The 17,439-nt window shown below is 46.2% G+C and overlaps 1 protein-coding gene across 1 annotated transcript in view; it reads left to right on the top strand.

Moving 5' to 3' along the window:
• The window catches only part of GAN (gigaxonin), a 320,191-nt gene that overhangs the window by 159,801 nt on the left and 142,951 nt on the right, over window positions 1-17,439 (top strand). The window lies entirely within an intron of this gene.

The raw sequence follows: 17,439 nt of genomic DNA, 5'->3' as shown, positions 1-17,439 counted from the left end.
GTGTAGAGACCCCCTACCCCCACCCGGGAGCCGCACACCATGCACCCTCGCAGTGTAACGAGCGCCTCGTGGATACGGAGCGCATTCCAGGCGCTCCTGCTCTCCGACTCCAGGGCACTTCCCGGACCTTCTTCTTGCGGATCGTGGACAGTGAATTTCTCCGAGGTTTGGGGGCGCAGGAGCCACGACCGGCTGATGGTCTTCGGCATTGATCCAGTGGACCCGAGCCCACACGCCTCTTCTCCCTTCCTGACTTTGATTTGCTTTAAGTATGTACCCCCCCGGACTTCTCCCGGCACTTTGGGTCATACTCACTGAGTTACTCTCATGGATTTCTTTACTTTTTTTTTTCTTTTGTCCTGGCCGCGATTTTGCTGTTGCAATCGGCCGCTTTTTTCTCCTGACCCTGGCCTGCCATCTTGTCCTTTCCCTCGGCCTTTACCCTTCTCTCTCGTTTCCCCTTGACGATCCTCAAATGTTTCTGATTTTCCTTTTCTCCATACCCCTGTATCCCTCCCACCCTCCCTACTCCCACCCAAATCTACTATTTGTATATATATGTATATAGAGATAACTCTAATCACTAGTATATGCTGTAGACCATTGTACTCTCTACCATTCCTATGTGACGCTTAGCGAACTTTCCCCAGATATGGGGGTGTGGGAGCCACGACCTGCGGATGGTCTTTCGGCGTTGCTCCAGTGGACCCGAGCCCACATGCCTCCTCTCCCTTCCTGACTTTGATTTTTTAACTATGCACCCCCCCACCTCCCGGACTTCTCCTGGCACTTTGGGTCATACTCACTTCTTTTGGCCTGGCCGCCATTTTGCTGCTGCTCTCGGACGTTTTTTTTTCTCTTGACCCTGGCCCGCTATCTTGTCTGTTCCCTCGTCCTTTACCCTTTTTCCCTTGTTTCCCCCTTGACGATCCTCAAATGTTTCTTCCCTTTTCTGCGTTGCCTTTTCTCCATACCCTTGTATCCCTCCTACCCTCCCTACTCCCTCCCAATCTATTTGTATATTTATGTATATAGAGATAGCTCTAATCACTAGTATATGCAGTAGACGATTGTACTCTCTACCATTCCTATGTGACGCTTAGAGTTTATCCATTTGTATCTCTTCCTTGAGTGACTTTACTACTTGTACATTTGCAATTATTTTTTCTGTTCGTATCTCTTCCTTGTGTGACTTTTCAATGTATACTTTTGCAAATTGTTTTCTGTTTGTATCTTTTATGTAACGCATGTCATCCTTAGTCCTTTTGAATTGCAACTGGTTCTTATCTAAAGCTCTCTGACACCTTCGGGTAAACTTCACTCTATAAAAAAATCGCATGAATTAAATAAATATATAAATATAATACACCCTGCCTCCTGTGCTCTGGAGGCCTTCCTTATGAGGTGACTGGCTTATATTTAAAATAGTGCATTGACTTTGCCACACATGATGGGGGCAAAGTAAAGTTGGAGCAGTTTGCACTGCTTCTGCAATGGCAGGCCTGCTGTCATCCGTTTACTTTGGTCACACAGGGTCGCACATACAGTGCTTCAGGCCCTGGTGACCCCTTTAACACCTAGGCCTTGGGTACCACAGGTACCATATACTAGGGATTTATAAAGGGGTTAAAGTCCTTGCCAATTGGGGTTACCAATTCACATGAATCATTTTTAGGAACAGGGAACTGGCTCTTGGGCCTGGACAGGAGACTCCAGTGCAGTTTCAGAGTCCTAATCATCTGCATTGGAGCAAAAAGTGGAGGGGTGACCACACAAAAAAGGCACTTTCCTACAATGATTATGCTTGGAGGCACGCATGCCAACAATTCGTACCTGGTATGCTGCCAAATGGAAGAGATTTGTCAAGTACTGCCTCAAATCATATTAACCACCTGGCAGCCACAGTTTAGAACAAAGTTTGTTACCTTCTTCACTTCCAAACGTGTTGTCTAACTTTCAACTCTATTCAACTACACCTGGCAGCCGTGGCTATATTTCTTTAAAATAAGCAATGTGTCCCTATTCAAAATTCCAGTCATAAAAGCTTTTATGTAGGGACTGAAAAGAGTAATTCCTCCCCCGTTACCGCCAGCCCCGTTGTGAAACCTTAATAATTTCCTCACAAACCTTATGGGTTGCCTGTTCGAGCCTCTCTAGTCATGTCCCTTACAGTTTCTTTCTTGGAAGGTACGTTTTCTAGTAGCTATCACATCACTAAGACGTGTTAGTGAGTTCCAGACTTTAATATTAAAAGATGCTTTCTTTCAGGTTCAGAGATAGTTGTCTTTCGTACCAACCCTACATTTCTTCCAGAAGTGGTTTCTCCTTTCTACCTTAACCAGTCTATAGAATTTCCAGTCTTCTTTCCACAACCTGACTCAGTTGCAGAAAGGGTGGTTCATACCTTGGACGTCAAACGATCTGCTTTTTGGTGTAAACCATACTTTCAGAAAGCACTACTGTGCTTAACTACGCACCCTTTTTCAGTCTTCTGCAACATCCACAGGCTAGCTACCACTTAACGGAGGACCTCTTTTCAGTCTATGCACAGCATGCATGTCTGCAGTCACACTTGCCTCAATCGGAAAATGTTACTTACCCTGTAAACTGCAGTTCGCGAAATGTAGTGCTGTAGATTCACATGCACCCACCCTCCTCTCCGGACACCTCTGGCTGTTGCAGATGCCATTACTCTCTGCTTTCCTTTCATGGTCCTCTCTCTATTTCTCTCTTTCTTATGTCGCTTTGCTCCAGTCATCCTCACCCGTCATGCGAATAATAATTAGGGCTCCCGGTTTTCCGTTTAAACTGATTTTTTACATATAAATACAGACTGAAAACTATTTTTCCTTTGTTTGTATTTGTGTAAAAACCGCAAAATACTAGTAAAACTGTTCATGGATGAGGTCACCTTCTGGCATGTGCTAATAAGTGAGGAAGCACACCTCGCCGCACGTTAAGGATATTTACTTCTGTTGGACTTGGCCTTTTCCCCGAAAAATTTTCGCTTTTTGCCCCCCTAATTTAGGATGTCTCCCCCATGGGATTAAACCTGTATAGGCCATGTGTGGTGTGAGACACCTTGTTAATATGGAATGTTATGTAATGGTGTGAGCACTTGTAAATTTCACCATTTTAGAAATGCACCTGACTAAAATGTACTGTGTTTAAAATGGATGCCATGGCCATGGGTTTTGCCACTGGACTGCCATAGGTCAGCGGCCTAGTTATTATTACCCAGCTACCCCTAGCTTTTGGAGGGAAAGCCTGGCACCCAGGTGGCTCAACCCCTCCCCTTGAGCCAGTTTAGGCCAGCTTTGCCAACACTCTAGAAGGTTCTGGCACTGCCTGGGAGGAGGGTATAAGTAAGGGGGATGTGCCACCAGAGAGTCAGTCAGCGCTGGGTTAAGAAAGAGAGGGGACCTGCTGCGAAGATCTACCGCCACACGGGCCTGTGAGCTGGGCCCTGCACCCCTAAAACCCCCTACTCTACTGTCCCCTGGGCCCCTGACAGAGGTGGGCCCCTACCCAGGTCACTGACGCTGTTTGTACCGGGTACCACGCCAGCACTGCCTGAAGAAGCGCCCAGGAGGTGAGGAGTGTGCCCCTGAGGAGCTGTTGTGGGACTGTCTGCCCCCCCAGGGTGAAGCTGTGGCCCCTGTGGAGGTGCTGGGTCGTGAGGAGCTGCCCGGAGGATTGTGCCCCGAGGGACTGTGGCATGGTAAAGTACTGTGCCCTGTGACTGGTGTGGCTCCCGAAGTGCTGTTGGCCCTGAGAACTGTGTGGGCCGAGTGAGGAGCGGTGCGCTGTGAATAGCGCCATATAAATAATTAAATAGAAGGGAGCCTACCCCGTATTGCCGCCGATATCACCGCCGCAGCCCGAGGAGTGTTGGCGCTGCCTTGCGCCGAGTGGAAATAGGCGAAAATCACCGCCGCGGCCCGGCGCCGCCTTGAAGGGACCCCCTTCGTCGTGAATACCGTTGCGGCGGCCCCCGGTGCCAGGAGAGGGCCGCCGACGTGAAGAGAGGGCCGCGCTAGGCCCTGAAGCCGTCCTGACTCCGCATCATGTGACGGGGGCCTGGCCGCGTCATCGGCCCGCCCCCGCCATCGCCGCGTAGGGATTGGCTGCCGGCCGGGCAGCCGAAAGAGGCCGGCAGAAGCCCCGGCGAAGCTGCGGTGTTGCGGGCCTCCTGTGGTGAAGAGGGAGCCCCGTTTGTGCTTGCAGTCGTGCGAAGGCTGCCTTCAAATCCCTGGCCCCCGTGAGAAAGGAGGGGTCCGGCCGTCGTGAGTAGGGGGGCCTCGAGGCACAGGCTCTGTGCCTCCCCCGCCTCTGCCTCACGGAGGCTGCCGTCGAGTCCCGGGCCCTCGTGAGGGAGGAGGGGCCCGGGGGAAGAAGTGGAGCCTGCTGCCGGATGAAGACCGAGGGACGTGGGGTGTGGGGGGTAAGCGGCCCTGCAGCCGCCGAGGTCATAAGGAGTTCTGCGGAGGAAAGGGGGCCCGAGGCACGCTGTCGGTGCCTGCCCTTCCTTGACGACCAGCCCGGCTGCCTATTGGAGGCCCGAGCCCCTCGGAGTGGGACCCGGGAGACGCCGAGGAGAGTGAGCCGGGCAGGGAAGCCCCGCACCAGCCACGGAGGAAGAGCAGCACCCGAGGAGAGCCCCGCCCGCTGGTACAGAGAGGACAGAGCCCCTGAAGACGTCTGAGGGACATCAGGAGCCCGGTGAGTGGGGCTGCTTGCAGTGGAGTTGAGGGGTGTCGGGGCACAGGATCGGAGCCCAACCCCCCCCCCCCCCCCCAGGACCAGTGGTTTGCTGTAGGGACTCACCCCCAAGGTGAGGGTTGCCCATACCAAGGACAGTGGTGCCTAATAATACGTATGGCGCCAAGATATGCCCACAGGTCAGGCCGAATGCCTCCAGGCTAGGTGAGGGCCAGAACTGAGTTCCACTGCTACAGTCCCCTGTTGGATCAGTGACCTGCTGGTCCCTAACCGAGGAGTTGATAATTGGGTACTGGTTTGACGGATTCGCTACCTGGGCTTGGTGCCGAAATGTTGCCTGGTCAATTACGCAAATGGGTCTACTGCTCCTCTAAGGAAGTGTTGCTCGCCTGAGGAGATATTTAGGGGTGCCCATGGAAAATGTGATACAGGCCTGGTGCATATGTTATTAATGTCAATGTACTGCCTGATGTTTGTGTTGCAGGTTGGGGGGGCTAAGGAGTCATGTTCCCCAGGTTACCTTTGATGCCTAGCGCGTATATCTAAGGTTTTATTGAATACCAGGCCCCTGGCTGCATCCCATGTAAGGGAGCAAGCCTTGCTTTATTACAGGTGCTCCTGTCTGGTTCATATGTTATAGATGGGTGTTCTGCCCCTTGATTAAGGCCTGCTCCGCCTGATGTTTGATACCCCTAGGGCTATGGTAGAGGAAGCCTTGCTGTTTCATTACAGGTTTTCCTGGTCCACGAGTATGGCCCCTATTTGATGTTAATGCAGCGTTTGTTCTCCTAATGAGATGTTACCGGAATGCTAAAGGATTAGGATGGCACTAGGTTATCTGATTTTCACTAAAGTGTTTAGGCCTGCCTAAAGGAAGCTGCTGACTTACGGCCTACAGTTATATGAGGTTACCGATGCCAATGCATATTAATACTTCCCGCCTGATGTTTGATATCCCTATGCTGATTTATTGCAGGTGTTCCTGTATGTTGGGATTTACTATGATGCCCTGATGTTTTCCCTCACAGAGGTCGTGTTGGAGTGATAATGCAGGTTATGTGTACTCATACTAATGATATTTTGCATTACAGTCTATCTCTAAGGATGAGAGCCTGAGTTGGCCCCGCCATATTGGCCCCAGGTTCAATGTTAATTTAGTCACATTTTTATATTTCAGATGGACGTACGGACTCAGCCCTTACTTCCCATGTAAATAATTCCCCCCTTGATACACTTGGCTCTGGTGCCAGTTGGTGCCATGTGATGATACCACTGTTATGCATTTTTGCTTTGCAGGTTGGAGATACTAAACTTCTTAATTTTCCAACTCGAACTGGTGTCCTGCCTCTTTTGTGGTGTGCCTGGTGTGTTGTCTGTAGGTACTGCGTGAGTGCTTCACAGGTCCTCGAAGTTTGGCCTGCCCGCTTGGTTCCATGCGGTATACCCCCTTGGAGATTTGGGTAACCCCATTTCTTACACCTTCTTTATTACATTTTAGTCTCGATTTGAAGCTAATCTAAAAATAGAGCTCCTCCTGCAGGGGAATCACATCACTGAGTTGGCCTCAAAGCATTTTCAAAACCTTAAAGACAAAGAAATAAAGATCAGACTTTGGAGGGCATCTGAGCTGCGGATCTGCAGAGTAGAAGCCGCCGTCCCTGCTCGCAGTCTGCGTTAAATTGCTTAAGGGAGTAGGTGGGGGAGCCTTGTTGATGCATACTAATGCACCTCCATTGATGTGTTTCCAGTTTTCAGCAGCATCATTACTTTTACGGATGTCTTTCGTCCGTAATTCTGGGCTTCTGGGCATTTCAGCAAACTGTGCTGTTCCCCTGCGATAAGCCCCAGGAGTTAAAAAGTTCTTGGGGCCAGCTCGCACTTCGCACTTCTCTTTGGAACTCCATGGGATGTAACAGCCCCTCCCCACCCTCGCACAGGCTGTGGACAGCCCATTGTCATTCTGACTTCAGATGATTATCACATTTAGAATGACAGTGGGCCGTCTGCATTTAACGTGTCTGAGGCGAGTGACTCACTTAGCGCCAGTAGATTGGAGCAGAGGAGCTTTCCCCAGTCAGCCAGTTTTGGCATCCATCAATTAAAAATCAGTGGGGGTTCAACGTTGCGAGCACATCCAGTTTAGGAGCTCTGTAGATTTTAGAACTTGCTTAGTAGACTCAGGGCTGTTTGATTTTTATTTTTAATCGAATGACAAGCAGTTTAAAAGAGAACAGGGGCCCTGAATGAACTGTGGCTCCGGTAAGGAAACATAAAAAAAATTAAAAAAAATACTATGAAAAATACTAGCTGTAGCATTTTTTGCTTGTGGCAAAAATAAATGTGGAGAAATGCAGAAAAAAATGCCCCAAAAATAAATATGGATAAATGCAGACGGAAGTTGCAAAAAAATAAATACCATAAAACCTGGAGCCCTAATAATGGAGCTGAAGACCATGCTCATTGCTAGCAAGAGGTGGAATCACACCAGCTCGTGACTTGAGAAGAATCCTTTAAAGAAAAAGAACTTGCACTGAGCCTAACACTAGATGCCAGGAGTATGCATAGCATGTGAATCTACAGCACTACATGCCACGAACGGATTCTTACAGGGTAAGTAACATTTTCCTTCTCAGGTAAATAGGGCACATATTATTAATGGCTCTATGGACCACACAGAGAGCTGTGAATACCAGCTTCCTTCTTTTCAGAAAGTAAGTGAATGTATGTTAATCAAGAGTTTGTTGAAGATGTGATAGGTAAGTCAAGATACAACTCTAGCTACATTTTACTCTATATAGAGACTCCTGGTAAAATATTCCACTATTCCCAGATAGTGACTTTCCATAATCTAGGCAATTAGAGAATGAATACCAGTTTTCCCGGAAGAATCGGGAAGAAGAGGATTGATTTTCTTAAGAGTCCAGAGAAGGTAGAAGATAGACCTGAGATAGCAAGGTCCAAGTCTGAGAACATGACAGAAAGAACGAGAGATTTATCAACCAGACAAACAATGAACAGAACAGACCCCAAGGAGAAGAGCCGTCCTCGCTTAGGAACGAAGAAGCCTCCCTGGTAGAACATACTTCGAGCTCGAGAATAATGCCCCATGACAACCAAGAAGTGGACGAGGGAGAAGATATCAGCCCCCCTACACCTCCCCTGAGTATAACACCAACACCATGCAGACCTTCACCCACAAAAGCACCCATGACAACACATAACGGAGCGAGCAATGACGACACCCCCAATAGTAACGGAAGGAATAATCAAACAGAGGTTACAAATGAAAGGGATACGGAAAAAAGAACAGAGCCAATAAAGAGAAGAACAAAATACAAACTCCGGAACAATAGATCTGCCTACCCTAAGAAATCACACCAGAACAGGAAAGATATTAATATGCTCCAGAAACTTGTAAACAAGATGGCACAAATCACTATAAATACCTCACAGGCAATGGATAAAATCGAGGAGACGATGACGAGCATTCACTCCAAGGTCACGCACATCCAAAACGTGATACACCGCTCACAAAGAAAGAGTAACGAAACGATCTGGCAGTTGAAACACAATGACAACAGACCGAATAGGGCAAAACCTTTATCAAAGGAGGAAACTCTGGCCTTAACCCGATCGTATGAAATACCGGAACATGAGAGAGAGGAAAGAATCGAAACAGTACCACTCGACTCAAACAGAACAACGAGAAAGAATGATAGAACATCTAACCCTCACAATCTACAACAGGTACAATTAACAGCCACAGAGAATAAGAATGGAAACCTCAGCAACAAAGAAAAACCGCTGACATGTCTACTACTCAACTGTCGGTCGGCAACGAAACATGCGTCGGATATAGCTGACCTCATCATCAACAGGGACATTGATTTAGCAGTCCTTACTGAAACATGGCTTACGGAATCCTCATCCCCTATCATGGATCTCCTAGTACCACCCCAATTCAACATTTTCAGACTCGATAGACCCATAAAGTTAGGAGGAGGCATAGCCTGCATTCACAGATCCGATATTGAGGTCAAACAAATCCAAGCCGACCCCCTAGAATCAAGCGAATACCTAGGTCTTAATCTCAGAACACCTACCAAACAAAGATTCAACCTCCATTCTTTTTACCATCCACCAGGAGACAGCGAAAAGTTTACAGAGGAGCTAATGGAGATCATAACGACCAACTCTAATGACGGCGTCAATAATATATTTCTTGGCGACTTCAACTTACATTGGAAGGACCACAACGACAAACTGGTCAAATCGCTGAAAGATTTCCTTGCTGAACTGAACCTTACTCAACTATGCACACAACCCACACATTCGAAAGGAGCGACGTTAGACTGGATTATTGCGCGAAACAAAGATACAGCAATCCTCTCTATAACACCATGCGACTGGTCGGATCATCATGCCATAACATTCACGATACCTATAATGGAAAAAGGCACAACCAGACAACCCCTCAAGACCAAAAAATGGGTTAGAGACACTAGAGATGCAAACTTAGAGCTACTAGTGGAAAGCTGTGAAAGAGACCTAAAACCTCATAACAACCTGCAGAACGTAAACGAACTGACCGAACATTATATAACAACGGTCGAAACTATTGTCAATAACACCACGCCATTAAAACTGAAAAATATCTCGGAGAAGACAAAAAATCCTTGGTTTAATGAATCGCTAAATGAAGAAAGGCGTAAATTGAGAATGGCCGAAAGAAAATGGAGACAACACCCTTCATCCCCAGAGCTGAAAGCACTCAGAAAAATTAGAGGCCAATATAATAAAATGATCATCAAATCAAAACAGGAATTCATACGGTCTGAACTGGATAGTGCCAAAAACAGACCACGAAAACTCTTTGAAATCCTAAAGCAACAATCAAACAAATTAGCCAAATCTGCCCATGAGAACTCAAAAACACCCCTAAATTCTGAAGAATTTTCTACATTTTTCACAGAGAAGGCGAAATCACTAGAAGCAGAGCTCAAAGACGCCGTGACAAACACTCCCACTGATCAAATGCCTACCGCCGTTACAACGGAGAATACCATAACAAAAAATGAGGCAAGTTGGGATACGTTCGAACTATACGACCAGCACAGTATCGCCAAAACGCTTTCCAAAATAAAACCAAACAATCACTATCAAGATCCCCTTCCCGCAAAATGTGTAAAAGAAATCAATCACGTTTTGATTCCAATATGGACCGAAATTATAAATGCCTCACTATCACAAGGGATCCTCCCTGACTGCCTAAAAACAGGTCAAGTTGCCCCCATAATCAAAAAACCCACAGCAGATAGATCAGACCCAAACAACTTTCGCCCAGTGACCAACATCCCGCTACTGGCCAAACTAATAGAAAAATGCGTACAGAACCAACTAAGCCAACACATCACCAAGTTCTCATTGCTTGATGAATGCCAATCAGGATTCAGAGCAGGGCACAGTACTGAAACAGCGATCCTCCATATTGTTGACGATGCGCTACAGGCACTTGACCAAAACAAAGCATGCCTACTGATTCTCCTCGATCTGTCGTCGGCCTTCGACACCGTAAATCACGAAGCATTATTGTCCAGGTTACGGGACAGGATGGGTCTGTCAGGAATTGTGCTGAAATGGTTCATCTCTTTTCTACAGAACAGATCACAACGATTCCTGATCAACCAGTCACTTTCACCTCCATGCCCTATTTCAATCGGAGTCCCTCAAGGATCAACGTTATCCCCAGATCTGTTTAACCTTTACGTTGAGCCGCTTACAGAAATTCTCCAAAAAGCAGAGATATCGTATCACATGTATGCAGATGACACGCAAATATATCTAAAGATCTCTTCCCTAAAAGACTTGGAACGAGTGAACAAGGCTTTAAAAATGGCTCTGCAATGGTTAACTACCAACCAACTGAAGCTTAACGCCAACAAAACGGAGTTCCTACTAATCTCACCAGCAAGGAGCTGTACGGAAATAAAGGAGTGGACGAAAGTGGTGACTGCGCTAAACTGCACCCCAACATTAATCAAGTCAGCGAAATCTCTAGGAATCACTCTGGACGAGAATTTAGACATGAAAGCCCACATCAACTCAATGGCCAAGAATGCACGATTCCACCTGAACTACTTAAGAAAACTGAAACCATTCATCTCAGAGGCGGATCTCAAATTGGCTATCCAATCCTTAGTTATCTCTAGGATTGAATATGGCTGCACCACCTTAGCGGGCTTACCAAAAATGTCCACAGCACCATTGAAAGCATGCCTAAACGCTGCGGCAAGAATTATCACCGGATCCAGGAAATACGACCATATATCGCCACACTTGAAAGCTTTAAGTTGGCTACCCTATGAAGCAAGAATCCAAATGAAGATAGCTTGTATCACCCATAAAGCGCTTCACCACAACACCCCAGGATACCTAGCGAAGAAAATCCAGCTATCGGGAGGGAATCGACCATCGAGGAGTACTGAAGAATTTCTACCACGCCAGCCTTTTTCCACAAGAAAAAAACTTATGACAGAGCGTTCTCAGGAGCTGCCCCCAGAATATGGAATTCAATTCCTCCTATCATCAGGAAGATCCAGAATGTGGCATCATTTAAGCGAGAAGTAAAGAGCTTTCTGATGAAGAAATACACTACCTAGAATAGATCAGTCGCGAACTGACAATGACCTAAATATCATACTTGTTTACACATTCTATCTTTGATAGAAATATTTCCACCGCTGACTTTATTTATCATCTACCTCTTATCATCTACCTCATATTTGCTGTCCGTATAACTGTTTGATATTTATGTCTACCTAGAATAGATTAGTCACGGAAATGTCAATGACCCAACTATTCATACTTGCTTACACATTTTACTCGTGATAGAAGTATATCCACCATTGACTATATTTATCATCTACCTCTTATCATCTACCTCATATTTGTTGTCTATATAACTGTTTTGATATATATATGTCTTTCTCCTACGCCTTCATATGTTATTCGTTCCGATGCCCATATAACTGTTTGATATATATGTCTTTCGCATACGCCTATATGTTAAGCGCTCTGATACCCACGGGTCTTGTTCGCGCTATACAAAACTTTCGAATAAATAAATAAATAAATAAATAAATAAATAAATAAGGTGAAAACGGTGCCAAACTGTATGGAAGACTTGTTTAGCTAAAACATCTTCATATCAGTAATAAAACTCCAGTTTTTGGTGGTCATGTGGTGCAGGTGTGGCCACCACATCTGGCAGCCACCAGGAGTAAGACCGCTTAGTCTTTGCCCCTTCAAAATTTAGGACAACGATTTTATCACTATTGAGTTTAAGACTGGTCTTTTATCCAGGAAAATACTGCTGTCCTGCAGGAGCCAAAATTCTTTTGAGCAGTGTCAAGAGTGTCTGAAATAGATAAAATAATCTGCAAGTCATCATCTTATGACGTATTGTCAAAATCAAATGTGCGAATTCTTGTGGTCAGAGGAATTACATAAGCATTAAACAATGTCGGGCACAAGAGAAAAGCCCTGAGTCGAAGGAGAATGATAAGGGAGCATTGAGATCAATTGAGTTCTGGAAAAAAAAATGAACCAAGCCATTTTAAAGACTTGATAACGAATTCCATATTTAAGCAACCTATACATAATGGTAGAATGAGAAACAGTGTATAAAGCAACCTGGCAAATCTGGAAGTATGATGGTGGCAGAATAGCCTAATCTAGTATTCGTCTCAAGTCGTCAGTGACTGCGATAGGATGATACATGCTAGGAACGTTTGAAGCTGCCGATAATTACTTTGTGGAAAGGACTGATCAGAGCATGCTTCCAGCATTCAGGGACTGTAGCAGAACAAAGCAATAGACTGCAGAGTTCCATCAGAAATTAGATGATCTCAACATTGAGGATGGCAATGCACGAGGGACAAGGATCAAACGAGGAACTTGACTTAATTGAGTGCAAAAACAACATGCTTCACTTGATGTTCTCTAGTACGTGTCCTTGCACTTCTGCCACGTCTTAAGTAAGACCCATCTTGCACAGTGCATAACGCTTTTAGTGATCACGATGCAGATATTAAAATTGGATCTAGCATTCTTGAGTGCTAATTGTAGCCCCTCTTGGACAGAAATAGCCAATGTAATAATGCTCCCCGCCAATCTTTTCAGCTGGTTTGGTTAGTTTAAATATTTTTTGCAAAGTCCTGTGCTTGCTGTCCCTCTTCAGTATTTCTTTAGTTCAATTGGGACATCTACCTCGAACGTCCGCATTTGTGCTTTGTAAGCTGGAGAAGGTTATGTCTGCTGAAGTGTGATCTAGACCCTCTGCCATGTCAAAAAGGCCAAAATGCATGTTAAAACTTATGACATATGTGAAATGTCTGCCTGGCTATACCAAACTCCTGTCTGTTCTTCAAAACAAGTCCTCAATCCTCACATCTTTTAGTTTTGAAATCTCCCAGGTACTAAACTCTAGTAACTTCCACCTTCATGTTTAATTTCCATGTGGCCACCTCTTTAGATTAATTTACATTTTCAGCATAAAATGTGTGTAGCTTATTTTCAGACGTAAATGACCATTGCCAAAGTAACAAGCATTTACAATGCAATAGGTCTCGGGTTAATTAAGTTTGAGCTATTGGCATTGCTAAATATTGCAATACCAACTGCAACTAAAGTCTATAAATTGTAGGTCAAAAAAATGTGTATTTATTTTTGTAGCAATTGTGGCATGCTGCGCTTTAGATGAATATGTTTAAAAGTAAAGTGCGCCATACTGCGATTCTTACAATAGTTAATTGTGGATGCGTTAACAAATTATGTGTGCACTGATGGCTGTTGGTGTGTGTGCCTGTAGAAATTGTGCACTGATGGCTGGTGGGGTGTGTTCCTGGTGGAACTGTGCACTGCTGGCTGGTGGTGTGTGTGCCTGGTGGAAGCGTGCACTGACGGCTGGTGGTGTGTGTGCCTGGTAAAAGCGTTCACTGACGGCTGGTGGTGTGTGTGCCTGGTGAAAGTGTGCACTGATGGCTGGTGGTGTGTGTGCCTGGTGAAAGTGTGCACTGACGTCTGGTGGTGTTTGTGCCTGGTGAAAGTGTGCACTGACGGCTGGAAGAGTGTGCCTGCTGAAAACATGCACCTCCTACAGCACCACTCAACCCCCAATGCCTACATCACCACTCAATCCCCAAACGCCTACAGCACCGCTCAACTCCCAACGCCTACAGCACCGCTCAATGCCTACATCACCACTCAATCCCCACCGCGTACAGCACCACTCAATCCCCAACGCGTAGAGCACCACTCAATCCCCACCATGTACAGCACCACTCAATCACCACCGCGTACAGCACCACTAAACCCGCAACGCCTACATCACCACTCAACCCGCAACGCCTACAGCACCACTCAACCCGCAACGCCTACATCACCACTCAAACCCGTATGGCCTATATCACCACTCAATCCGCACCGCGTACTGCACCGCTCAACCCGCAACGCCTACTGCACCGCTCAACCCGCAACGCCTACATCACCACTCAACCCGCAACGACTACAGCACCACTCAATCCCCACCGGATACCGCACCACTCAACCCGCAACGCCTACATCACTACTCAACCCGCAACGCCTACATCACCACTCAACCCGCAACGCCTACATCACCACTCAACCCGCAACGCCTACATCACCACTCAACCCGCAACGCCTACATCACCACTCAACCCACAACGCGTACATCACCACTCAACCCGTCCAAGGGGTGGTGCTAAGTTAACCTTCCAAGGAATTACCTGGATTGATTTAAAAATATGTTCATTATAATGGTTCGCTGATAGGAAGAGGAGCAGACTGCAGGGGGTGGTGGGGTGTAAATGGTCAGCAGGGAATGCGTGAAAAAAAACGGATGGCAGGGGTTGGGGGCAGACCATACAGTACCATGCACTCTGTAAGAATCTATGGCCAAGTGTGAAAAAAATATATGTCTTTGAGTAGAAGTCACAAACATACTAAGAGCAGCTATTAACCTGCAGCAGAAGACCAAGATCTAAAAGCTCTCCCAAGAGAGATGGGAAGGAAATCCATCTCAAAGTAAAATCATTAGCTTAGGCCCCACATGATCAAAAGACCAACGCATATTTAGACCCAGACCTCAAAATACAGTGGAAATTAGACGTACAAACCTGGAAATAAAAATGCGAGACCTATTGCATTGCAAATGTTTCTTTACGTTTAAAACTGAGCGTGGCGCCGCTTCAAGGAAAACGCACTTGGTTTCTTTTTTTAAAACTTTAACACTGATCGCGGTGTCCTTGAAGCGGGCGCCGCGCACAGTGACCTTGAAGCAGCGCCACGCTCAGTGTTAAAGTTAAAAAAAAATAAACAAACAAGAGTGCGTGTCCCTGAAGGGGCACCGCGCTCACCCTAAAAGTTCAAAAAAATTCAATGTAAACTGAGCGAGGTGTCCCTAAAACGGGCGCCGCGCTCACTCAAAAGGTATCAGAGCACTTTACACAGCATTACAGAAGTTCACCTTCATTTTTTTGGGCATGGGGAGATGTAGTGACTTGCTCAGCCACACAGGATGTTTGAGCCTCTGCCGGATTCGAACCCGGTTCACCAGCTGCAAAGTCGTCCGCCCTAGCTGTTACGCCACACCCTCTCCCATGTTGAGACACAAGGTGAGGTTTGTCCGGGTGAATATTTTACCTTATTAGGTTCATATATTGATATCTAGAAGGATCTGGAAGCTGCATTCCATTTTGCCCAATGACGTCACGCGTGACGCCAGTTGGCTGAGGCGGTACACACCGCAGGGCAGGCCTCACCTGCCCTGACCCCCTCCACGGCCTTTGGTTATTCCTGGCAGGGGCAGAGTATGAAAACAAACCCGAGAACGGCGGCCCACCCCGGCCTGAGAGCCGCTGCCCGTTATTTATTATGCCAGTTATGTGACTTTCAGACGCGGCCTGTGCTTTGCTCCGGGGTAAATTGCTGGCATTACACGGGCGTGCTTTCATCTACGCGCTTGAACCCTGGACAGCAGTCTGTCCGAGGGGGCAAACGTGCAAACCCTGCACGCACGCTGTGGGCGTGCACCTGGCCCGGAGCTCCTGGGGACGTGCAGGCGTATATTATATCTATCAGTGGAAACCCATTAGGGCGCACTGTAGGAATTTGGAAGCAGGACAAAGCGCCATTGTTCGCAGGGAGCGATGGAAAGTTTAGCAAGCAGCTCAGCGGGTCAAGGCACCTGCTGCCGAGGTGTGCATTATACGAATCATAAACAAAGTGGCAGTAGGAAGAAACGCCCTGGTCCACTCCGACAGCCAACCAAGCCTCTAACTCTTCCCTTTGTGCACCCCCAAGGCCCCCTGCTTTAAAACACACAACGACGTTACAGCAAAGGAACTGATATATGTATCATTAGGATAAACCATACAATACAATGGTAATTCATTCACACGTAGAAAAAAAACATTCTACCCCACCATAAACATATATAAGAACAAATACAACACTGGAACAACAAGCATGGGCAAAACAAATAGTTCTGCCTCGACAAGCATAGACTGCATTTATGTATTTATTTACTTTATTTATGGAAGACAAGTGAGATGCAAAAAACAAACAAAAATTGCAAGCATATACAAAAAAAAGAAGCCCTCAAATCCCATGCGCCCAAATCCTGTCCCAATAGTGCATTTCTTTTCAATGTGTCGTGGACATGTGATCAGGAGAAAAATGTCATCACTCAGTGCAAGACAGGCAGTAGATGACATGGGTTGAAGCCCTATGCTGTGTGCTGCGGTGAACGGAAGCAACACTTGAATGTCAGATGAAATGACAAGAGAATGAAGAGGGCTGACCCAATGTGCATGAATGTTTGTATATATGTATTGTTAATGTTTTTAAAATATATATTTTTTAAAACACACAGACAAGGCTGGCTTGGCAGCTAAAGCTGTCTCCAGGTCAAACCTTAAACGTATGCGCGTATAACTTCTGTTCTGCCCCCCTCAATCTAGCTGAGGTGCACCCCTTGAAAATCCTAGATGGGTGGCAGGGCACTGGCTGTGCAGGAAGCCCCTGTCCCTTCCTTCAGAACACGACCCCCTGTGGTCCCAAACATACTTTCAATTTTAGCTCCTCGAATAGTAATTGTTTAAACTGCTGCTCTCCGCTTGCAGTTTGCGAAATCGCATCTTTTATTTTTGCAGGTTTTGTAGAATTTTGAAAACATGCACATTTATGAGAAAATATGTATTAAGTGCAAACTATGGTTTGCCAGCATTTCACCTTAATTTGTTCATACACTACGCACAAAATCTCACAAAGAATCCGAGGAAGAGATTGGTTGACGAAGAAAATGTTTCTCAGTAAGACCTTTATCTGTTCCCACCGGAGGCAAAAACACAAATTCCTTAATGCTAAATTCCACATTTCAGGCACTTGGAAAATGTTACCGGCATTTTTTAAATTTCACTCCAACGGGCCTCTATGGTTAGTCAGTGCAAGAAGCTACATTTCGATGCTCAAAGAAGCAAAGGGAATTGGTTTTGCAGAGCACAAGTTACTAATACTGCTGAAATGCATTTATATCCTTCCAACGTACATTGCGTGTACTCATGGACACTTTCTTATTCTCTGGACCCCATTAGCCCCCAAAAGACTAAAGGTTGGTCACGTGCTAACAGACAAAAA

The sequence above is a fragment of the Lissotriton helveticus genome, chromosome 12 (assembly GCF_964261635.1).
Source record: "Lissotriton helveticus chromosome 12, aLisHel1.1, whole genome shotgun sequence".
NCBI classification, from domain to species: Eukaryota; Metazoa; Chordata; class Amphibia; order Caudata; family Salamandridae; genus Lissotriton; species Lissotriton helveticus.
The sequence above is the reverse complement of the archived record's forward strand: the minus strand, read 5'-3'. Positions and strand labels throughout refer to the sequence as shown.